General features: G+C 41.8%; 2 long non-coding RNA genes across 3 annotated transcripts in view; one reads left to right on the top strand and one right to left on the bottom strand.

Annotated features, from left to right (window-relative positions):
* Positions 1–22,769, bottom strand: part of LOC310688738 — a 474,996-nt gene that overhangs the window by 188,790 nt on the left and 263,437 nt on the right. For both annotated transcript variants that reach the window (XR_014517114.1, XR_014517115.1), the window contains one exon: positions 9,711–9,828. This is a non-coding gene — a long non-coding RNA (uncharacterized lncRNA). The remainder of the gene's footprint in view (positions 1–9,710; positions 9,829–22,769) is intronic.
* On the top strand, positions 5,010–14,015 carry LOC310688745. Its single transcript, XR_014517129.1, has 3 exons — positions 5,010–5,186; positions 9,087–9,223; positions 13,885–14,015. It is a non-coding gene; the product is annotated as an uncharacterized lncRNA (long non-coding RNA).

The following is a 22,769-nucleotide window of genomic DNA, read 5'->3' on the forward strand; positions in this document are numbered from 1 at the left end:
TGGCTCTCCAAATTATGCTAAGCTGCAGCTCCCTTTATTCCTGACCACTGGCCAGACTGGCTGCACCCAATGGGTATTAGAGTTCAGCAGCATCTGCAGAGGTACAGGTTAGCCACCTCAGCACCAATTGAATGGAAATGGCTGTGTTCTCAATTCATCCTTTTATCCAGTGTGGTGTAGTGGTTAAGAGCGGTAGACTCGTAATCTGGTGAACCAGGTTTGTGTCTCCACTCCTCCTTATGCAGCTAATGGGTGACCTTGGGCTAGTCACACTTCTCTGAAGCCTCTCAGCCCCACTCACCTCACAGAGTGTTTGTTGTGGGGGAGGAAGAGAAAGGAGAACGTTAGCCGCTTTGAGACTCCTTTGGGTAGTGATAAAGCGGGATATCAAATCCAAACTCTTCTTCTTAACATCATCAAACTGATTCAGTTGCTGTACCATTTCCCTTCCCTTTTTTCCTTGTGCTTATTGGAGTTTTTGTTTGTAAACTACAAAGGGGTCTGGATCTCATTTCCTAATGGAGGTAAGCCACTGTGGGAGACAATATTTTTCTGAAAAGCAGGATCAAAACATAATATTTAAAATTACCTGTGGAAGGGATCTGAGATTTCTGAAAACTATTTCCGAAGACTGGCCCCCAAACTAGTGAGAGCGATCCAAGTGAAAAGAAAACATCCATGAAAGAAGTGTGGTTCTTGATCCACACAGTATCCCTTTGGGTGAATCCTCCCATCCATCATCTGTAAGTAGGTGCACTTGGATGCCATGCATCAAAGGGTGCTCTCAGGGGCTAGGGTTCAATTCCCAGGAAGGGTAAGCCTCTCACTAAAGTACTTACCAACACAGGGAGAGTTTTTGGTGCACCACAGGAGTCCTAACCAACTGACAGCAGACACATGGATGCATTATAGTTCCAAACATGATCCACAGGAAGGTCAGGAAGCAGTCCAAGGTCAATATCACAAGGTATTCCACAAGGTACAGCACAGTGAGCAGGAGGAACTAGAGCCAGGAGCCAGGAACAAGGCTGTAGGGATTAAGGAGCCAGAGACCTATGCTGTTTGTTGCCACTGGAAGACTCAAGAGGAAGGCTTTATATACTTTGGCTTCCTAACCACAGCTGTCGGCAGTAAAGTATCATTGAGTGCACTGATGGTTCTGGGTCCACTGATGCATATTGTGCTGCTGCTCTTCAGTCTGGACCCAAAACCTTTGCTGGCTCTCTTGAGAACAGGAGCAGAGGCACTGATCCACCTCCTTCTCTGACAGCTTCAGTGGTATTTCATCAGGTATCAACCCAGAAGTGCCCTCAAAGGGATCCTTAACATTGGATTCAGGGGGTCCTGCCTCAAGATCCTCAGACTGTGAGGGGGCCGCTAGGGGTGCATTGGAAGATGGCCGACAATAACATCTCTCCGGCTCACACGAGGTAATTAAGAGGCTGATATGGGAGTATGCAGCCTCCCTTGTTGCCCCAAGGAAATGGGGAACACTGCCTTGCCTGCTGTAGCCATAAATCACCCCCAGATTCGAAAGAAGGGGGTGAGGGCACTAGGCACAAAGCCCTTGTGTGGGTCCGGCTCTCCCGGACGCTGTCTCTGATCGCGCACTAGTTGCAGCGGCTCGAAATAAACAATTAGAGAGAGAAGCAAATGCACATATTTCAAGTGAAGAATGGGAGTGAAGACTGCTAATTGAAGTGACCTTTGTGAAAGTAGAGCGACGGGTTGGATTTAACAGGAATATATCTGAAGAAGATACATCAAAGGTTCGGTATGTCGGAGCGGGACTGGATGGGGGGGGACTTTTTTTCTTTTCTTCTATGTGATTAACCAATAACCCCTCCCCAAGAAAGAATCGTCTATGTGATTAACCAATAACCCCTCCCCAAGAAAGAACCGTCACATACCTGACCTAAGCAGGATGATTAAAAACTGTGTGGAAATGAATTACTAACCAAAAGTTTGGCTTATGGAGATTGAGAAAAGAACAAGGGCTCTTGGAATGACGCAGTAATAAAAAGGGAGTTGCCATCTTGGCAGGTTCTGTCGAAAGATTGATGATCGGGAGGAGGAAGCTATGGACTGGCAGAACCTCCTCAGAGGACTGAGAAAGGGAGTGACAGATCTGTGAAGATTAACGAGCAAAACCCCACACAGGATTACAATTTGTTTTAACCCACTTGTGGAGACTATCAGAGGTCACAAAGAGAAAGGAAAAATATATGAAAATAACAAGAAGAGATGTGGAAAATAACAAGAAAGGATTGGATAGAATTGTGAGCACTATTTGGACAGATTTGTGGACATTAAAGCAGCAGCAACAAAAAGATGATTGGATCCCTTTTGGAACTTGAAATACGGGTACCCCCAACAAAAAATTTAAAATTCGGCTTCGTAATTTGATTTGATTTGATTGGTCTGTTAATAAAAAATATTTTTTTAAAAAAGATCCTCAGACTGTGGACTGCTGGTTCATCCACCAAGGACTCCATGTCTAGTTCCTGGTCATGGCTAAGCATAACACCAGATCTCATTGAGGAGTCCACTTGTTTGAGCACACATAGTCTGTCATGCTTACATAACTGCTATGTACAAGACTGGAACTAAGAAAGACAAAACCTCTCTGTTCCATTCTCCTCAGATTATATACTGATTTTGTTCAGTTGGCTTAGTGAAGTGTTATCAAGACTGTGTCCTTGATAACAACTATCACAGGTAACCTGGCAGTTAGAGGGCATTTTATCTTTGGTGCTAAAAAACAACAGGATTCAAAACACCCACATCTTTGTATGTACCTCTGTTTAGCTAGAATATACACTTGGTCCTCTTTGGCATCCAAATTGTGCCTGTAGCATCCCTTGTTGCTCATAATTCCAAAGGCATCCTTTTAAAAATGTTAGCTCTAAACATTCTGCTGGAAATGATAAGTGGTTCGAAGTGAACCGCATTCAGGAAATCAATTAGCTAAGCTGAAGCATTTCAACAATATGAAGAATCATCTGAATTTAATGAACTGTAGTTAAATGTGCATTATTGAGTAACCAAAAATCTTTCTTCTTCAATAACATTCTTCTCTTCAGATATGCATCTTGCTTTGTCCCCCCCCTCTTCTCCCAGTGCAGATAACAAAGGTAATTAATAGAAAGAAAATAATTATAACATAGCCAGTTTGGTGTGGGTTAATGAGCACTTAAGAGAATTATCAATTCATTATCTGTTTGTACATCAATAAATCACTGTGTTCCAATCAGTTTACAGCCTAATGGTGAGATAGCAAGACCATTTTCTCACCACAGAGTTGATTGTGGCTGTGTGAGTTGATCCACACTCATACTACACCACAATATATTTCTTGGCAAAGGCAGAAAAGGGACTACAAGACCAGATTCCAATGGCTGGAGGGAAAATATTATAGGACATTTGATCAAAATGTGATCTTCTTTTAATGCTTGTAATACTACCTTTCTTCCATCACTTGGCAGTTTCTCCCAAGCAAGTTATTATGAATGTACACACGAGAGTTTAATCCACACTCTTTTCCAAACTGTGAGAATTCCATACAATGTGACTAGAGAGCTTTAACTTCAAGCCTGCCTATCACCATTTTAAGGAAACTGTGGACATCCCCATAGGAACAAACTCCCAGGGGCCAAGGTCCCTTTGATCTCCTCCCAATAAAAATATTTGAGAGGGCCAGGAGCATCAAAAGTTGATAGGCATTGTCATTCAAATGGTGTGTGCATGCTACATCTTCTGATCAATTATGTGGGGGCAGGGCTTACCTGCCCCCTCCTCAATATTTTATTCAAGTTGGCACCCCTGGACATCCCTGTTTCCTCAGCTACATAAACCCACACAAGACGTATTGTGTGATCAGGAGTAAATGCAAACTGTCGTCAACATGAAGTCAGTTCTGTAATGAAAGCTACAAATTGCTCGATTAAGATTGACAAGTAGGCAGAGGCCTGTAAAAATAGAAGTGGAAAAGGAACTCACAAAATAAGACTGATATACGTACAAAGGTGTAATCAGGCAGTGGTTTTGATGACCAAGATAATACATTTGCCATGTCTAGGCTACACAAAATAAAGCACCAGTACAGAAGAAAGCAAGACTGGTTGAGACAGGGCAAATTCAAGAAATGAAGTGCATGGCAGTAAACAAACAATGTAACCAACTCAGACATATGCCCTGCTGTGTTTGGTGCTGATTACTCAAGTTTCGCATTCACAGGACTGTGGCTGAAGTCTATTTGTTGCTGGAGAACCAAGGAGCCCTGTATATACTTATACAGGGACAACAGAGGATTATAAGAAGGCTGGCACGAGCACACCCATCACTGTGGGTTCACATTGCTATGTATCCAGTTTGCCCCACTGCTAGATTCACACGATGCATTCACATGATGTTAGCCACAACCCTTATCAATCTTGTAGTTCCTTGACAAATACTGCTGTTTGATGTGCTTCGCCCCTCAAACCAGCTTCGATCCAATTAGAAAGCCTAAGCCACAATCACTTGCTCTGCATAGGTAAGTATTTAGCTTGCCCCTAGCTTTTTTATATGCAGTCAGTTGTGGAGGGGATGACCTGAAATTATTCTTTTTGCTAGAAAGAGACAAAATGGAATTCTAGTGATCTGACCATTATAAGCTACGGTATAAGACCTCACTTATACTCTTCTCTCTAGTTTTTCTCAATAAACATTATTTGTTAGTCTGCAAATAAAGTGACTAGGGGATTTATTTATATATTAAAAGGTAACAGAGCGATATGTATTTCCCTGAGAAGTAATTTCATTTAATTGCTACTGTCCCCCTGTCCTAAAACTGGGGGTTCCCAACCTAATTCTTTGATATGTTTTGCAGAGATAAATTTGATCATTAGTGTGTGCTACATTTCATTCAGTTACCCATGTCTGCAATATATATGACAACCTGACCTAATGTTCTATGAACCTCCCTGTTGCCCGGGCAATTAATATTTATAGCAGCAGAATACTCATAGGGTTAGCAGGATGAACAATTCTGAATTCTTCATGTTTTTATTTACAAGGTGCAGCAAATGTTGAAAGAGAAACAACCCCGGGACTTGTATAAAGAACAGTTGCTCTCTATGTCTTCTGAAATATCCCGCCTGATGTCATATGAAGAAGAAAGGTGATGGATGGGTGACAAGCAGCAGGTCAGTGCTGAGTGAACTGCTCCATTTCATTCTAGTAACGACATACACAATAGGCCAAGTGAACTGAATAAGACCTAAATGGTCTTACATGGCCAAAATGGTGCTTTTAGAAAGCAGCATTTTGGCCCTTGACTTCCAAACCAACGTACAAATATTCAATGCTGCTGTCCATGGTCCCCAAAGAAATCTATCCATTATAATTTGATGATGCCTTTTTGTGAACTAATCACTTTTCTTACCAAGATACTCATCATTATCCTTTCCATCTTCAGGCATTATGATCAAGTTTTAAGTTACTATGTGTAGAGGGGGATGGGGAGTGACGATAGGTATGCTAACTCCATTCCATCACTGTCCCAGTCATACACCTATTTGTGGAAAGTGACTGTCAGCATCTTGTGCACCGGTAAAGGCTCTCCACATGTGTTTAAACTCAGGGCGTTTTGGCTCCCTGCTTCAGAAAGTTACCCTCAACAATCTGGAGAGGCGGTGGAATGATGATGCTCATCCCCACTGGACCTCTTCACATGGTAGCTTAACATTTGATCATAACACTTGAATGGTATGGCTATGCTAGAAATATGGGACCTAACTCTGAACCCCATCACCCATGGCTAATCCCATTCATCATCATCAACCTTTTATTCGACCGTCAGTCAGAAAAAAGTACATTTGTCAATACACAGTTAAAAGCTCCAGGAAGATTTTAGAAGTTAGCCAACACCAAAATGGGCTAAACAGATAGCCCCATAATCCCATTCATAATAGGTGCCTAGGATGACTAAATCCCTATTTGCATAATCACTCCGCGGAAGTAAATGAAATTTGCAATTAATACACAGTTGCTTCTTCATTAAACACAGTAATAACAAATGTGTTGAAATATACTATACTTTGAGCAGTGGGCAGAAAAATTATTCTAAAGCTCCATTTGGCTGTGAATGGGTAGACTACTAGTCAAAGAACAAAGTGAGCATTTAGAGAGAATTAGCCACAAATGCTGCTGATTACCAGAAAGTAGGACGAGGGGGGAGGAATCAAAGCCACACCTGCTCCACTCAGAGAAAATGAATGCTTATTTTGCTGAAGCATTGACTTTTGGTTTGTTATGCAGTCTTGTTTGTAGCCACACAATTGTGAAACTCCTGGCTGCGTGAGTAGAAAACAACATTGGGCTTAAAATGGCTCAATACACTGAATGCTGTTCACAAACAAGCCCTGGTGAAGTTCTGTGGTTTCAACCTTGCTAGCAGCTGAGTTGAAGGCCACAGTCACACCATACATTTAAAGCACTCATCTTCTACTTTGGTTTCCCCCAAAGAATCCTGGGAACTGTAGTTTGTTAAGGGTCCTGAGTGTTTTCAGGAGATCCCTATTCCCCACACAGAGCTGCAGTTACACTGCAGTTTAATAATCAACTCTGCACTTCAGTGTGCTGTTGTGAAATGTGGTATGGATAGAGTTTGGAAGTGTAACATTAAAATCTCTTCTTAAGATGCTTCCAGCTACTGAGTTTGAACTGCTGATTTAAAGGGGCACTGGGAGCTTGCACCAAAGATCCATCTTGTCTAGCACTCTGGTCAGCTGAATGTCTTTCAGATGCTACAAGCTGGGCATGAATGCAACATCTCTCTCCTGTTGTTTGCCCTTAAAAGGTAAAGGGACCCCTGACCATTAGGTCCAGTCATGACCGACTCTGGGGTTGCGGCGCTCATCTCACTTTATTGGCCGAGGGAGCCGGCGTTTGTCCGCAGACAGCTTCCGGGTCATGTGGCCAGCATGACTAAGCCACTTCTGGTGAACCAGAGCAGCGCACGGAAACACCGTTTACTTTCCCGCCGGAGCGGTACCTATTTATCTACTTGCACTTTGACGTGCTTTCGAACTGCTAGGTTGGCAGGAGCAGGGACCGGACAACGGAAGCTCACCCCGTCGCGGGGATTCGAACCACCGACCTTCTGATCGGCAAGTCCTAGGCCCTGTGGTTTAACCCACAGCGCCACCTGCGTCCCTGTTTGCCCTTAGCACCTTCCTATATCCTGACTTATCGCAAAGCTCCTTCCAAGAGATTGGACTGCAAGAAACACCAGTCCCAAACTCCTCTCTCTCTCTCTCTCTCTCTCTCTCTCTCTCTCTCTCTCTCTCTCTCTGTGTGTGTGTGTGTGTAGATGTGCACAGACCTGCATCATTCATCTTCATTCCCTGAACCAACCACCATATTAATACCTGCATGCCTTTATGCCCATTGGCACTCAGGACAGCCTTTGAGAACAGTTTCCAAAACTGTTCATTTGCCATACAAGGAGGGACCAGCAGTATGTTTTGACCCATAGGAGCCAACTCCTAGGAGGCAAGGTCCCTTTGCTCCCCCCCAATAAAGTATTTGAGGGGGCTGGAGACCCCCAAAGTTGATGGGCATTGCCTTTCAAATGGTGTCCATGCACCAAAACATGTGATTGATTTTGTGGGGCAGGGCTTACCTCCCCCACCCAATATTTTATTCAAGTTGGCACCCCTGCTTCTATCCTAGCACATGCCACAATTACTGTGGTCAGGATTGGTTTGCCCAGGATTGGTTTGCCCTGAATTAGGAATTTATTTTAAAAGATCCTAGCTTACATAAAGCTCAAAATATGTTTTGATGCAGTCATTATTTGACTAGACACTGTGGTGCCCTTCAGATGTTGTTGGATGTTGCTGGGTGGCAACACCCATCTTCCCTGACCACTGGCCATGCTGGCTGGGGCTGATGGGAGATGTAGTCCAACCACCTCTGTAGGTACCATGTTGGCTAACTTTGAACAAGAAGCTTTCTTTCTAGCATAATTTCATTTTGTATAAACTGAATATATAGTGGTCATTCCACCCTCAATTTAATAGAGGATATTTGGGGAAGAAACGGTGGACATTAGATTTTAACTATTGCCAAAAGAACAACAACAAAAGGCGTTGTTCACCCCAATGTCACAAAACAAATGAATGGGATAATCTATTAGTGCATCAGTACAATTGATCTACTCTTCATAAACGTGCAAGCTTCACACAGGGCTTGTTTAGTCACCAGACCATTAAGTGTTAACAGCTGTAAGTCTAGGTCTAAGTCAGTATTAGAGTCACACTTCTTGCTTCCCCTCCCCCACAAAAAAATCAATATCTGCAAATAATAAATGAGATCCCGAAGGGTTGAGTTAAGCCCCAACCAGCACCAAGCAACTCTGCAATTGGTCATTGACTCAATAATGCAGGTGAGTGCCACACTGCAGAGCATCTTTAGCATGCTATAATAGAAAATTAATAGTGTTCAAATCAGGAGTGGGGTTACCCTGAGGATTACATAATAGCTCGGGTGAGAACAAGCACCTCGCTCCAAGAAGTGAAAAATGTCATAGTGCTTCAAAGGAAAAGAGCTCCGGCATTAGATATAATTTGAGACATGTGCAATGTTTTCTGTTTTTAACAACTCAAATAACAAAGGTAACACCTTGCATTGTCCATGGCGCTGCTGAAAATACTGTCCAGTAACCCGCATTGCAGTGGTGTCCAAGGGACATTGTACTGACTGTATATCCGGATATTCTCAGCAATAATAATTACAGAAGGGAATGCTTGTGTGCAATTGTGAGGAGCTCAGAGAACGTGTTAAGTATTACAAAAGAAAGCAGTGTGACAAGCCCCTGCACATGTTCCAGTGCTTAATATACAAAAGGCTACAACCTCACTGATTAGACAGAAAATAGTAACTTTTCACTACATCTACACCAGCACATCTGTGATTACTGTCAGGGAACTAGTATGATAATATCCTCACACCTGCTCTAGCAGAGTGTCTGAAAGGGGAGGTGAAAAGTAACTTGAGGATGAATTACTTATTTATATTTACATTTATTTCTCTTCCAGCAGCAGTCAATGGCACTCATGACTAATAAGCACCTTTAGAGAGAACAACTGTATTCCCACAAACCGAAAGAAATGTCAGAAAACTACAGATTAGCACAGCCCAAATATCTACCAATTTGAAGGAAACAACAGATTGCATAGTATGTGATATGCTATCCATTATTCATTTATCCATTTTCTGTGTGTACCAAAGAACACTTTGGACAGAGAAGGGCCCATAGTGTGTGTGTGTGTATATGTGTGTGTGTGTGTGTGTGTGTGTGTGTAGATAGCACAGTGTGTATAATATCACAGCTTGAACAGACTTGAAGAGAGGTAAGCACTTAGATTTTCAAAGTATGGTATTTCCATTACATTATACATTTAGAAGGCAAGTGAATGCATTTCTCCTCCCTAAAATCAACCCATTCTTTTTTAAAAAAAACCCCAAACAATCAAACAAAACAAACTTCTGAGAAGCAATGGGAAACCCATCTTTTACTTACAATAAGAAAAAAGAACCATCTTTGTTAGTAACTTCAAAGCTCTGCCTGTAACATGTGTGACACAGGATGTTGAAAGCCAGCGTTCAAACAGGGCTTGACAAAAATGAAAATATGGTCACTACCGTCTCAAGTTCAGACTTACCTTCCAAGCTGCCAGAGTCCCATATGTTCACCAAGGCAAGAAAAGGCTTACAACGTTCCCCACAGGGCTTCTTGTCTTAAGTAATGTCCAGGGATGTCCTTACCATGCTTGGCACCAGCTGCAAAAATAAAAGACCGGTGTGAAGAATTAAATCCTCTGTTGTTCTACTGCTTTCCCTCTGGTTTGTCTCTCACAGCGACTTGTGCCATACACAAAATGGCACCTCTCTTTCAATGCAGAGAAGTCTGGGTTTATATACCAAGCATGTGTATGCGAGAATACCACAAAACACTAGTTCCTTATCATGCGCTTGTTAGCTTGTCCAATCTATGGCAATCACTTTGGTCCCAGGGGTTGAAAGACACAAGACGCAGGGAAAAAAAGGGAAGCAAAAGCTGAAGAAAGATCAATACTGCACTGTGAAACAAGAAGTGTAGGCTATTTACTTTTCATTGATCTGATGATGCAGGAGAAACACCTCAGACTGGCATTAAATTGAGGGAATACATCTTCTCTGTGTGGGGGATTTTCACCTCAAGGTCAAGAGAGCCAAACAGAAATTAGAACAAACAGAAACTAATCGCAGGCTTACAATAAAACTATTAATCCACATTACAAATCCACACGGAAACGTAATTAAATATCAGGCTGAATAAGGTTCACAATAAAACAAATGCTGCCAGCTTTTATCGACTTCAGCTTGCACCTGGACCGACAATGGGGGGGGGGGGGAGATGTGAAATACTGAAACGAAGGCTACAGCAAATTAGTATGGGGCATTGGCACTCGGGCCCAGAGACTGGATTCAAATATTTCAGCCACAGGATAAATGCCTGGAAAGTAATTAGAACCATACATTTGCCTCTTGTGAAGAGTGAAAATGCAACTTTTCACACATACGTCAACAAATGAGTCTTTTCCAAGAGGGTATCTATCATACCCCTTTAAGTCATCACTCACTAGTTTCTGAGTAGGCAAAGAAACAGTGAATTTTCTGCTCCAAAATGGAAAGCATACAAATTCTGCAACAATTACCAATATGATACAAGCTTGCTCCTTGGCTGAATGCAAAATAAACTGGGAAGTTTATCTGAAAAATATTTAGAAATGCTTGGTGTTGTTTCCCCAAGCATGTCCAAAGATCTTACACAACCTTTCCAGTACTACTTCTTCCAAAACTGTTGGAATATATATTACAGGTTGGGTATTGGAAAACATCTGTTAATCCTTTTGTTCTGTTTAATTATTTTGTAGACACCTTTAGCCTGGAACTGCATCTTACTCACAAATAGTTGTTCCTCAACATTACATAAGGTATCACACCACTGGCAGTATATTATTTCGGAGGGAAGGAGAAGGTGAATGCAAGAGCAGGCCCAAATGAGGGCAGAAAACCTGCCTCTCTTATACAACCACTAAAGATATCGGACAATAATTTTGCCTGCCTTTCTACCTCACAATCCTACCAGGAACTGCAGAAAGACATATACACTTAAGAATCAAAAGTGGGTTTCAAGTTGCAGGTTAGGTCTGAAACAGTTGAAGATTCATACATATCATTTCAACCCTAAGAGTTACTCTTATTTTAGCATCAGCAAAATATAAGGCCCAATAGCCAAAGAAACGTCTTTAACAACTGCTAACTTGACGAGAGCTCATCATAGGTATCAACTTGGAAAAAACCATGTCCAGGGGCTGGCAGTGAGAGTGCGATGAAGCAAATAGTTACACAAATTCCTGATGTCAGCAAGCCTGCTGTTGATAAACTTGTAAACTGTTCTCTTTTTTATGACATGAAGATATATTTTCATTTCTTGGCATTGTGGATTAGACGGGTTTTGAGCAGTGACTTGAAGATGCAGGAAAGCAATTAAAGACATGGAAGGCTAAGGGTAAGCATAAAGAGTCACATTTCCCTCAGAAGTGACTTTAGTCAGTCAGCTACAAGTATAGGATCTAGCTGTTAAAAGTTAACAACAACAAGAAGTAGTAATAGTAGTAGTAGCAGCAGCAGCAGCAGCAGTTCACATTGTGGCTTAGAAAATTGGCTTGGCAGGCCCATTATATCTAGGTAGCACAAACTGGGGGAATGTCTGAACCCACAAAAATGAGTTCCATGTGGCTATGTAGTAAAGCAGTTGTGCAAGATGTGCAGCAAAGCACTCAATCAGCCGATTACATAATTGCATTCCACCACTCAAAATCATTTGAGCTAGTGAATTCCTTGATTAAAATGTGTTGGCGATTATTCTTGTCAGAAAGATGACATTGTTTTGGTTTCTCGAGCTGCTCCGAAATCATTACTTGCATGTCTGCTTTTGTTGTGGATTTCTTCTGTCCATATCACTTCCCACAATGGATTCATTTTAGTACCTAATCGAAACCTTTGTAGTAGTTCTTGTTTCAATACTGCTTTCACTTAGCACCACGTTTATGGTTGCCCCAAAGCAACGGTTTAATGTGGGTTCTGGAATCTTTGCTGGCATTAGGAATGAATTTCAATAGTTTTCACAGTCCATTATTTTGTGTTTTAGTACCAATGTCTGTTCTGTTAACCCCAGCTGGGTAATTTATTTATTTATTTAATGGATTGTGATGTAAATTTTTATATATACATTCACACACCTTAAATATCTAGATTTATTTGTTCATATTGAGATCTTTGAAGGAGGTCCTCCTGGTTTTGTTGCCACCTGGGGGAGGTTTCCATTGTGGTACCCAGTTTATGGAATCAACTCCCCTCCATAATAAGGCAAGCACCAACTCCAATGAGTTTCCAATATTTGTTAAATAATTTTTCCCCACCCAGGCATTACTGGTTATTAATCCCAGGCTTATTGAAATAACTGACGGGTCCACTGTGGATGTTGATATGTTTTATTATATTTTATTGCATCCCACTGTGCTGATTTTAGTGGAATGTAAGGTTGTGAGCCACTCTGGAAATATAAAGGGCAGTTTAGAAATGAGTTACCGGTAAAGAAATAATGTTCCATTGATTCCTAACCCAATTCCAACCCCAGTTCACAGTGCTGGGTTTAACTAGGGTCCTGGGAATTGTGGCACCTATAGTTTGGAATGTGCTTCCCTGAAAGGTGTGCTTGGCTTCTTCACCTGCTTTTCCTGATCTGAATTGTTCCAGCCTCCCTTATTTATCTACCACTGTCATCCTTGACATGTTGATTTTCTTAGGGTTGTATTCAATGTAGTGCTGAGGCCAACGTTCCATCAGCACAAGGACCTCTCCTTGTGCAACAAAATGTTCTCCCATTGTAGCTTCCCTAAATCTGTTCTGGGGTTTCCTTCCAACTGCGCGGAGTATATCTGGGGATGGTAGGAGCAGGGAAGAAGGGCAAGTCCCTTTGGGCTAGCAATAGTACATGCACAAGTGCAAATATTTTGCTGAATACTGCCCTCAGTGTTTGACTTCATTGATTATAACTTGTATTTTATTTTAATTTTTATGTTTCAATTAACTTTTGTGCACCACTTGGGTGGTCTTTGGATAGAAAAGTGGTAGAAAAATAATTACTGAGTAATTTCTGAGTAATGATAGGCATCATGGACAAAATTTGTTCAAGTCCGTGAAAGAGTACCTTAAGATACCGGTAATTTAAAGCACCTTAAGAGTAGCCAAGTACCTTAAAGAGTACCCAAAAATGGAAACCCAAGCTTTGTGCTGTATACATCCCACTGTTGAATAAAGTGGAGTCCTAAAAAGGAGGAACTGCCTTCAGTAGTGGGGACACCAGTTCATATATTAAAGGAGTCCACATACTGAAATTGTTAATGAATGATATCTCAGCAGCTCAAATTCATCCAACTCAAGTTTCTAAGTATCAGCATTATTTGTTGCTCACTATATCATGTGCTGATAATTTAATTGTTTGCAAGACTGAACAATCAGACAGTCATTTCTCAACTAGTTGTGTGCCCCTTTGAATTCATCATACGCTGAGGGCAAATTTGGGGTCATAAGGATCACCTCTTAGCATCACATGGAAATATTGCTCCATTATTCATTGTTAAAGAAGAACAAAAAGAAAGTGGGGGTAGTTGCCAATTCTAGGAAAAATTAGGAAAGTAGCAATATAATGTTTTTTTCTTCAAGAAATGGCATCATGGGCAGGTGCTGTGAATTTTTTACTCTATTTTCTTTGCTTTCTCTTCTTAGGCAAAATAATGAAGAAAGAACAAAGCATCTTCCCCCACAGTGGACTTTTGAAGTATGTAAAATCAAAGGAGTTAGCTGAAATATCAGAGAGAACACAAGGGGGGGGAATAAAACAGTTTTGTTGAAATATATACAGTTAGTCACAGGTTTATAACGTGAAGGAGGGTAAAGCAATTATTTTATATACATAAAAAGGCATCTAGTAGGAAAGTGTCAAAACATTTACACAGACTAGTAGCACACATTTTCCCCAGACTGGTAGCACACTGAAGAAAAGAAAGTTCATTTTCAAAATGAAAGGTGAACAGGAAGAAAAGATGCCAGTACTTTCATGTTAGAGCGCCTCCTGAATTGCATACCTTCCAACACAGCTCAAATCTGGGGCACCATCTTCCAGGTTTGAAATCCTATGCGAGTAACCTGGCCCATGTGAGATTGTGGATCCAGAAAAATCACTTTATTCTGGCACAATAAACAAAAATGCACATTGTGGACCTGAAAAATAGCACTTTAGGAGGTATGGTGCAAAAAACCATGAGTGTTTTGAGGCACCACATGAGATTGTGGACCCAGGAAAAAAAACACTTTGGGGGGGGGCGAGAACTTGGCCCCAAATCACGCAAGGGCAAGGTACTCCAAATGGCTGACATATTCTTGCGGGGGGGACGGACGGGCTGTCCCAGTTTTCTGGAGCAGTTCACAGGTATGACATTGCAGTGTCACCGGTGAGAATCACTTTAAAACTGATCAGCTTAAATCACAAATCAGATCAAATCCCTCTTGTCATCTGGAGCAGGGGTGGGGAACTGATGCCCTCCCAGATGTGGTTGGACTCCAACTCCCATCAGTCCCAGACAGCAGGGCTGATAATTAGGGGGATGGTGGGGATTGTAGTCAGTAGCAGGTGCTGCAGGTGGGATTGCGTCACTGACTTGGTACTGCCAGTTACTGAGAAGGGGAGGGGCAAGGCTGTGGAGAACTCAGGGTGTGGCAGCGATATGCCATGTTGGGAAGCCAGGTGACCAACACAGTCCCGTTCACATTGCCAACCTCTGCAACATCTGAGAGTCACAGGTTTCCCATCACTGCCTGAGAGCCAGTTTAAACATTATGACTACAGTCACCACCTGGATGCTTCAAATGGTTCCATACAGATGTTATCACCACACCAAATGCTGTTCATGCAAAACGCCTCATCATCACACAGCTGGGCCAATGTTTTCCATGCCGACACAAGCACTTGAAAGTAGACAAAATGGCTTTAACTTCCTGGTGAGATGCTTCAACTTATCTATTGCCATGTAACAACAACTATCAATTCCCTAACCTTCCGATCTGTATTGTCTCTGATATAAATTTGATAAAGTCTGTCAAGAACCACAAAGTACCAGCCATGAAGCGGCATTATTCAGCAATCTTGTTTCTGTTGTTTGCTGAATATACTTTTCTTTACCTATTTGTATTTGTGGTTTTTGTGAGACCACCTCCGTTATTTGATGTACATTCTTTGGTTTGTTTCAATTTCCTTTATTGGATTTTGGTGTAAAAGTGGTACCTCGGGTTAAGTACTTAATTCATTCTGGAGGTCCGTACTTAACCTGAAACTGTTCTTAACCTGAAGCACCACTTTAGCTAATGGGGCCTCCTGCTGCTGCCGCGCCACCGGAGCACAATTTCTGTTGTCATCCTGAAGCAAAGTTCTTAAACTGAAACACTATTTCTGGGTTAGTGGAGTCTGTAACCTGAAGCGTATGTAACCTGAAGCATATGTGTCAGGGGTTCAGGAGCAGAGGCGAGGGCAAGGGAGGAAACAGAGAGCGAGGGGGAGGAGTCCGAAGAAAAGATGAGTGATGACGACGACCCGAGATCTCCGAGTCTGTCCAGTGAATCAGAAGATTCACAGAAAGGAGCGCCAGTGGCCAGAGCAAGGGGGGAGCCTAGGGGGACACCCCAGGAAGAAGGGTCCAGAGGGGGTTCAGAGGGCAGCAGTTGGAAATCGGGGCCAGCATCCCCAACAGAGCGCAGTGGAGAGGAAGGGCGCCAGGTATCGAGCTCCAGCAGCTCGCCGCAGGGGGGAGGGCATGAGTCAGGAGTGGCCACACCTCCATCAGGGAGCGAAGAAACGGTCAAGCGGAAAGTGGAAGGTTGGGCGCGTGCGCCAAGTTCAAATGCACAGGAAGGCGGCGCAGTAAGCAGCCCGGAAAGGGAGCCAGGTCCTAAAGCCCGACGCAAGGAGACAGAAGGGTCCGGGGGGTCAGCGTCAGAAGAGTCCAGGAAGGAAGAGACCACGGGGGGCAGAGGGACCCAGAGAAGAACGGTCAGGCGGAAAAGGTGGAGTAAGGCTAGGGTATTAAGTTGGTGTACAGGAGGCGGGGACTCAGACGGAGCTTCGCCGGTCTAGCTTATAAGACGTAGAGCTGCACGCAGCAGCTTGGAAATGGAAACTGTAACTCAATAAAGACTTTTATAAAGTGAACGCTGGCTAGCGTGATCCTCTGTGAGCTAGGATCTGGGAGCAGCTCTGACAATATGTAACCTGAGGTACCACTGTATATGATTATAGGGTTGTAACCTACCCTAGACCTTATGGTGAAGGACAGGTAAGAAATATCTTAAATAGGATAAAATAAATAAATTAGAAAAATACAGTGGAATGTCCAAATCTGGGCAACCATTGATCAGGAACCTTTCTCCCTCCTTCTTCAATACACACACACACACACACACACACACACACACACACATATAGAAAAAACGATGAACAAATTGAGCTTCTTCTTGGACAATGAACTGGAGACAGAGTTCAAAAAGAAACCTGGGCTCAAATGTTAATTCAAGGGGGTTGAGATTACTGTTGCGACAATGCTCAGCTATGCCTGTTGTGGTTAGAAAGAGGGGTATAGAAAAGGCCAGAACTTGCAAAGAAAAGAAATAAAATCTTTGGTGTTATGTAGCCGGGTAAACGCCCCTGTCTGCTTCTCTGTGTGTCAGTTTCAATATACCCCCAAGGAGTTCCAGCCATCGTAGAAATATGGCTTTCACAAAAATGATAAATGGGGAGCCTTCTACCCCATACAGCTGTCATGCCAAAACAACTGGGAATCCTTATGGCTCTCATTTCTATAGTCATGCCCTGAAAGCCAAATCCAGTTATGCAGCCATCAGCTTATTACTGAAAACAAAATAGCTTCAAAAGAACCCTTTTTCATACTCTTCTATATCATTTAAGTCTGGAGAAGGGGGAGGGGAACCTGCCAGTGTTAAAGAAAAGAGATGAAATGAACTAATTACATGCCAAATATCAGCTTCTTGTGTTATTAAGCAATTCGATTGCTTATTAGTATTACTCATTATTGCTTAATAAGTTTTCATCTTTTGAGCTCTGCAATATGGTATGATCCTGATGAATTTCAGTAAGGTAGTATGAGATCCGTATGGAGAATTTTGGCTGAGCTAAGTTGGCAAGGAAACCCATAGTGAAAGAATGCTCCCATTCATGTGGGGGGACTTGAAGGACCATGGTGCACCTTGGCCACCAAGAGATCTGCAACCACCTAAAAGAAGTATGTGGTTTTTATAGTTATGAGGAAGAGGGCATGACCGGTCTGTCTTTTACATTCTAGCCTAGATGCCGAGGGCTGTTGAAAATTGCTTCTGTAGCCCAAGGCTCTAACGTTCCTACTTGGCTTTCCATGTGGAGCACCTTGATCATGTGTGAAGTATTCATGGCTGCATGCCAAGCTTGCATTGACCCCACATTATCAAACTAACCCCAAACATGTCCCCAAATCCACAGAAACACTTTTTTCCGGCAGCCTTCCATATCACATATGAAGCAGCCCTCAGCCAGGATCCAGCCTGAAATTTTATATAAAAGATGTGAAATACTGTGCTGGGACTAGATTAGTGATGATGGTTAGCTTAAGGCTATGCTCAGACAAGCTTTTGATTGCATTCCGTAGCACAGAATTGGGGATACGGAGAATGTGCTGGGGAAAAGCAGGTAACTTTTTTCCCCAGGACACCCCTGTGCACTCCATCGGAAGCCATCCGTGAAATCTTTGTTCTCCCTGCAGTCGTCCCTGTTAGACATATGGACTCGGAAGCACCCAGTGTGTGTAAACGGCAGGGATCAGAGATGCTCCATTAGAATTCCACAGTGAGCATGATAATTTTCTATGTATGTTCATTTGGTGTGGGTAAGCTTCTAAAGAAATGAGTTGTGTTTAAGCAAGTTTAGGGGATGAGAGAGGAAAGGAGGGAATTCAGGAAAAATAGATGTCTTGAGGCAGGCAACCAAGCAACAATCGTATTTTATTTTTTAAAAATCTTCTCCAGCTATTGGTTGGACAGTGGTCTTATGTTAAAATTAAATTAAAATATATTGGGGAAACTTTAATTGCCAAGCGTTAATTAAATAGAAGGCTATTATATAACTTGTAATTGTTTATTGGTTTTGTTGTGTTATCTGAAGGACTTTGCTCAGAATATGAAGACAGACTCAATCATGAACTTATTAATACTGTGAGGTAACTGAAGTCACCTAGTACTATAGCACTTCCACTTTTGGAAAGCTTCTTGGTCCCATTCTCTGTCTCCAGTTCACCTTATATATTTTGTACAGGGAGTTGACAGTATGTCTCTTGCACTAAATTACTCATTTTTGATAAAAGCAAGAGCAAGGAGGCAACGAATGGGTCATTTTTGCAATCCCTACTTAAATTTCTGAATTTTGGCAACGATGAACTTTGAAAAGGTTTGACTAACAATATTCTGCTGCTTTGGCAAAGAAAATGCCTTATAATGAAGGTATTTCTGTGCTAAAACAATAGATTATCCATCTTAAGTATTAAAGAAATTAGTAAAACTTTAAAAAGTATTGGATGTAGGACACACTTAAACAAAATTGATATATTGGCCATGACCCTATTAAAGTGAAGCATTTCTGTGTCCCAGTTTTTTCAGTGGGAGAAAAACACACCTTAAAAAAAAATGGAACAATTAAAATCATTGTGATTTTAAATATCTCAACCTAGGTGGAATAATCTTAGTAGGTGAAGTCATGGGATCTGGTAGCAATTTATATGTCCCAATAATATACCACTTAAATACTTGTGTTTCAGGATCTGCTCTACAGCAAAGTTATTATATTGGCTGATCAAACCAGGGGCCCTGATCCAGCTCTAGTCCAAGCTAGTTTCATGAAAATGTGAATGTTCTGCTCAAAGCAATGCAGTGTGGCTATACCATGACTTGGCTTAGATTAATATTCTGCGCATTCAGTTTAGTCAGATAGTTCCCAATCTAGGAAGTAATATATGTGCATAATGTTGTTATTATGAACAGATTCCCATAGCTAGAATAGGATGAGGATGTGTTATAAACAAAAAACAAAAAAGTGTTTTGTTTTTTTAAAAAAACTGATCATCATATTTTCCCAGCTTTTATGAACATTGCAAGTGAAGCGATCATAAAGGAAATAATTTTGCAAAGAGCAGAAGGTTGCATGCTGCCTTCTCAACAATTCTCAGACTGCTAACATTTCTTTCTGAAAAACATACAAAACTGTTGAAACCCATGCTAAGCAAGTTAATTGCACATTCTGCATTTTCCTCCTAGAAAATATGTTATACATTTGACAGCTCCAGTATATACTATATTATATTCCTTCCTATGTGTTAGTAGGATGGAACATGGCACAATAAGAAGAGAGAATCTTCTTATTAGTTTTAAATAAATAAGTAATGTCATACTGATAGCTCTATATGTACTGTTGCCATTTCGACTGATCCTTTATACAACCATACTTTTTCCAAAGTAATTTTCACCTTGAACCTAGTGAATGCCTACCAACTTTGGTTGAAGTTGGTCATTATGACTCTCATTTTACAAATGGGGTGTGTGTGTCTCCAACTGAAAGATTTTGTTTGCCCAAGGTCATGTGATGAACACGGAGATGAGCAGAGGATGATCGTCTACTGAAATGTTGACATCTGCCTGAGCTTCAGATCAGCACAATTCTCCTCAACCCTGTACAGTGGTACCTCAGGTTACATACGCTTCAGGTTACATATGCTTCAGGTTACAGACTCCGCTAACCCAGAAATAGTACCTCAGGTTAAGAACTTTGCTTCAGGATGAGAACAGAAATCGTGCTCCAGTGGTGTAGCGGCAGCTGGAGGCCCCATTAGCTAAAGTGGTGCTTCAGGTTAAGAACAGTTTCAAGTTAAGAATGGACTCCGGAACGAATTAAGTACTTAACCCGAGGTACCACTGTATGGGACAAACCGATCTCCTCTGTAGTGATTTGCAGCTACTTCAGCCCAATTTGGACAAGGCACAAATTGACCCAATTTGCTTCAGGATTTGGCTGAATCCAGTGCACAGCCCTAGATTTAACTGGACTATTGCCAGTCTAACCTAAGAATCATATTACAGGCATTTCTTTTGCACATACAGTCTATCATGGAGTTTTCAGGGAATTGCACCATAGTATCCATTGCAGTTCTCCAGTTAAGTAATGTGTACAAAATGCATACACTATAATGAAGTTGCATATATTAGGGGAAATTGCTTTGCAGAAATGCGTACATTAGGCAAAACTGCAAACAAAGATTTGTATATCAGGATAAATTCATATGGGGACTGAAGAAGAAGAAGAAAGCAAAATGATGTGGAGGACTTAAGAGTAGAAGAATGAGGAACCAGAAATGAAATATGGTTGGGGCTATCAGCTTTGAGAAACTTGGTATTATGATTAGGCAGGGAAAGAGTATGACCAGGTGCACAGCACTGTCATGCTGACAGCTGCAGCCATTTGTTTGGCAGATCCTGTGTATAAGATCTCTAAATTTCTGGGTATGTAAAGAACAGACCCAAGCAATTCCTTATATTCCAGCACAACAGCCTAAAAGCAGAGGGAGGGGAGGCCTAATCTAACTTTCCTCCCATAGAAGAAAGGAAGGAGAAAGAGGGTAATGTACAGCAGGAAAAAGCAACCCTTATGGTCTAGCTCTGTACCCACTTGCAATCAAAAATGGATATATTTCATCATTAACGTCTTGGAATTAATGAAAAAACAGAATTTAAGAAGTGGTGGCACAAAAATGGTAAAAAGTTTTATGCTGTCAGGAAAAGGAATAGCTCTAACATTCTCAATTAATTTGTGATTACTAGTATTTCATTTTCTTTTAAAAACGTCCTCAACATTATGTCATGATTTAAGACTTTTTATGAATTAAATATATATTTCCGGACAATTACCAGGTTCATTGTTAATCTAAGCCCCTCAGACAATGTGTCTTTTCTAATAGTCATGCCAAGGCCTTGATTTAGTAATAAAGGAGATGTGAAGAGTCAGACATAGGGGTTTAGCACTAACGTCCATTACAACATGACCCAGTGGAAGTAAAAAATATGATTGTGCTAGACCTGGGATTAAATCACAGCCCAGTGGCTTAATAACTGGTTAAATATGTACATAGCACTGCTCTGGATTCATGTTTATGGCCTGGACATTCATAGTAATTCTTTTTTCACTACTGCTTCCTCCTCGTAGCATAGCTACAGCTGCCTAAAGACAAGAATCAATGTTTTATGGCACTCCCTTGAATGTTGTTTTCTTTTCACCTGTCTACAATTCCACCATTCCATCATGTATACAATGCATCTGCTATTCAAAATAATACTTTAGTCTAGTGTTTTTCAACCTTGGGACCCCATTTGTTTTTGGACTACAGCTCCCAACATTCCTGGGAATGATGGGAGTTGTAGTCCATTGGGACTTAACTAAGGCCTGCTTACAATGTTTTGCCTATTTTTAATCCCCTGCTTTAGAATGGAACTTTGTGACTGAAGAATATGCATACCGCCTGGAGAATGTACAACATTTGGTTGAGATATGCACATTCCCCAGAGCCTGGGGTGTGGGGGTGGGAAGCAAACAAAAATATGACGGCTTCTTGCTGGCAATGTGGTATGGATCAGGCAAGGCTATATCACATAAGTTGGGCATGTCTTGGAGTAATTTCTTCTGGGACAAAGGTGAGAGAACACACTAATTTTGTGGGTACCTCTTTGAGATTCAGGAAAGTCCATATAAATCTCCACTAAAGGTAAACGTAAAGGGACCTCTAAGAGTTAAGTCCAGTCACGAACGACTCTGGGGTGGTGGCGCTCATCTTGTTTTACAGGCTGAGGAAGCCGGCGTTTGACCGCTCTGCAGACAGTTTTTCCAGGTCATGTGGCCAGCAGGACTAAGCAGCTGCTGGGGCAATGGAACATTGACACCAGAGCAGCGCACAGAAATGCCATTTACCTTCCTGCCGGAGCGGTACCTATTAATCTACTTGCACTTTTGGCGTGTTTTCGAACTGCTAGGTTGGCAGGAGCTGGGACAGAGCAATGGGAGCTAACCCAGTCGCGGGGATTTGAACCGCCGACCTTTTAATCGGCAAGCCCAAGAGGCTCAGTGGTTTAGACCACAGTGCCGCCCATGTCTCCACTAGCCATCATTCAATGGGCTGTGCACCTTACTGCACTTTCTATATCTGAGAATGTGGCACACCGTAGACAGCAGCTTGTAGATAAATACAAGGATATTTGGTCTACATACACTGAACTTTTTGCCTAGAGTCCTTCCCTTTTGGACCCTATATTTGTGTTGGTTAAATAGCCAGAACTTATTCCTGGAACATCGGTGTGAGTCATAAGGAAATTACACACATTTGGATAACCTGACGTACCCCTCTTTCCTCTACTTCCTCTGTCCTTTTTCCTCTTCCCTTTTCTAGTATGGGTTTTATTAAAATAAAACAATGAATAAAAGTATTAATAAAAAGACAGAAACAAAAAGAGTCAAAGCAAGGAAACCAGAAGTAGCCAAA

The sequence above is a fragment of the Podarcis liolepis genome (genome assembly GCF_965112155.1).
Source record: "Podarcis liolepis genome assembly, chromosome: 11".
NCBI lineage: Eukaryota > Metazoa > Chordata > Lepidosauria > Squamata > Lacertidae > Podarcis > Podarcis liolepis.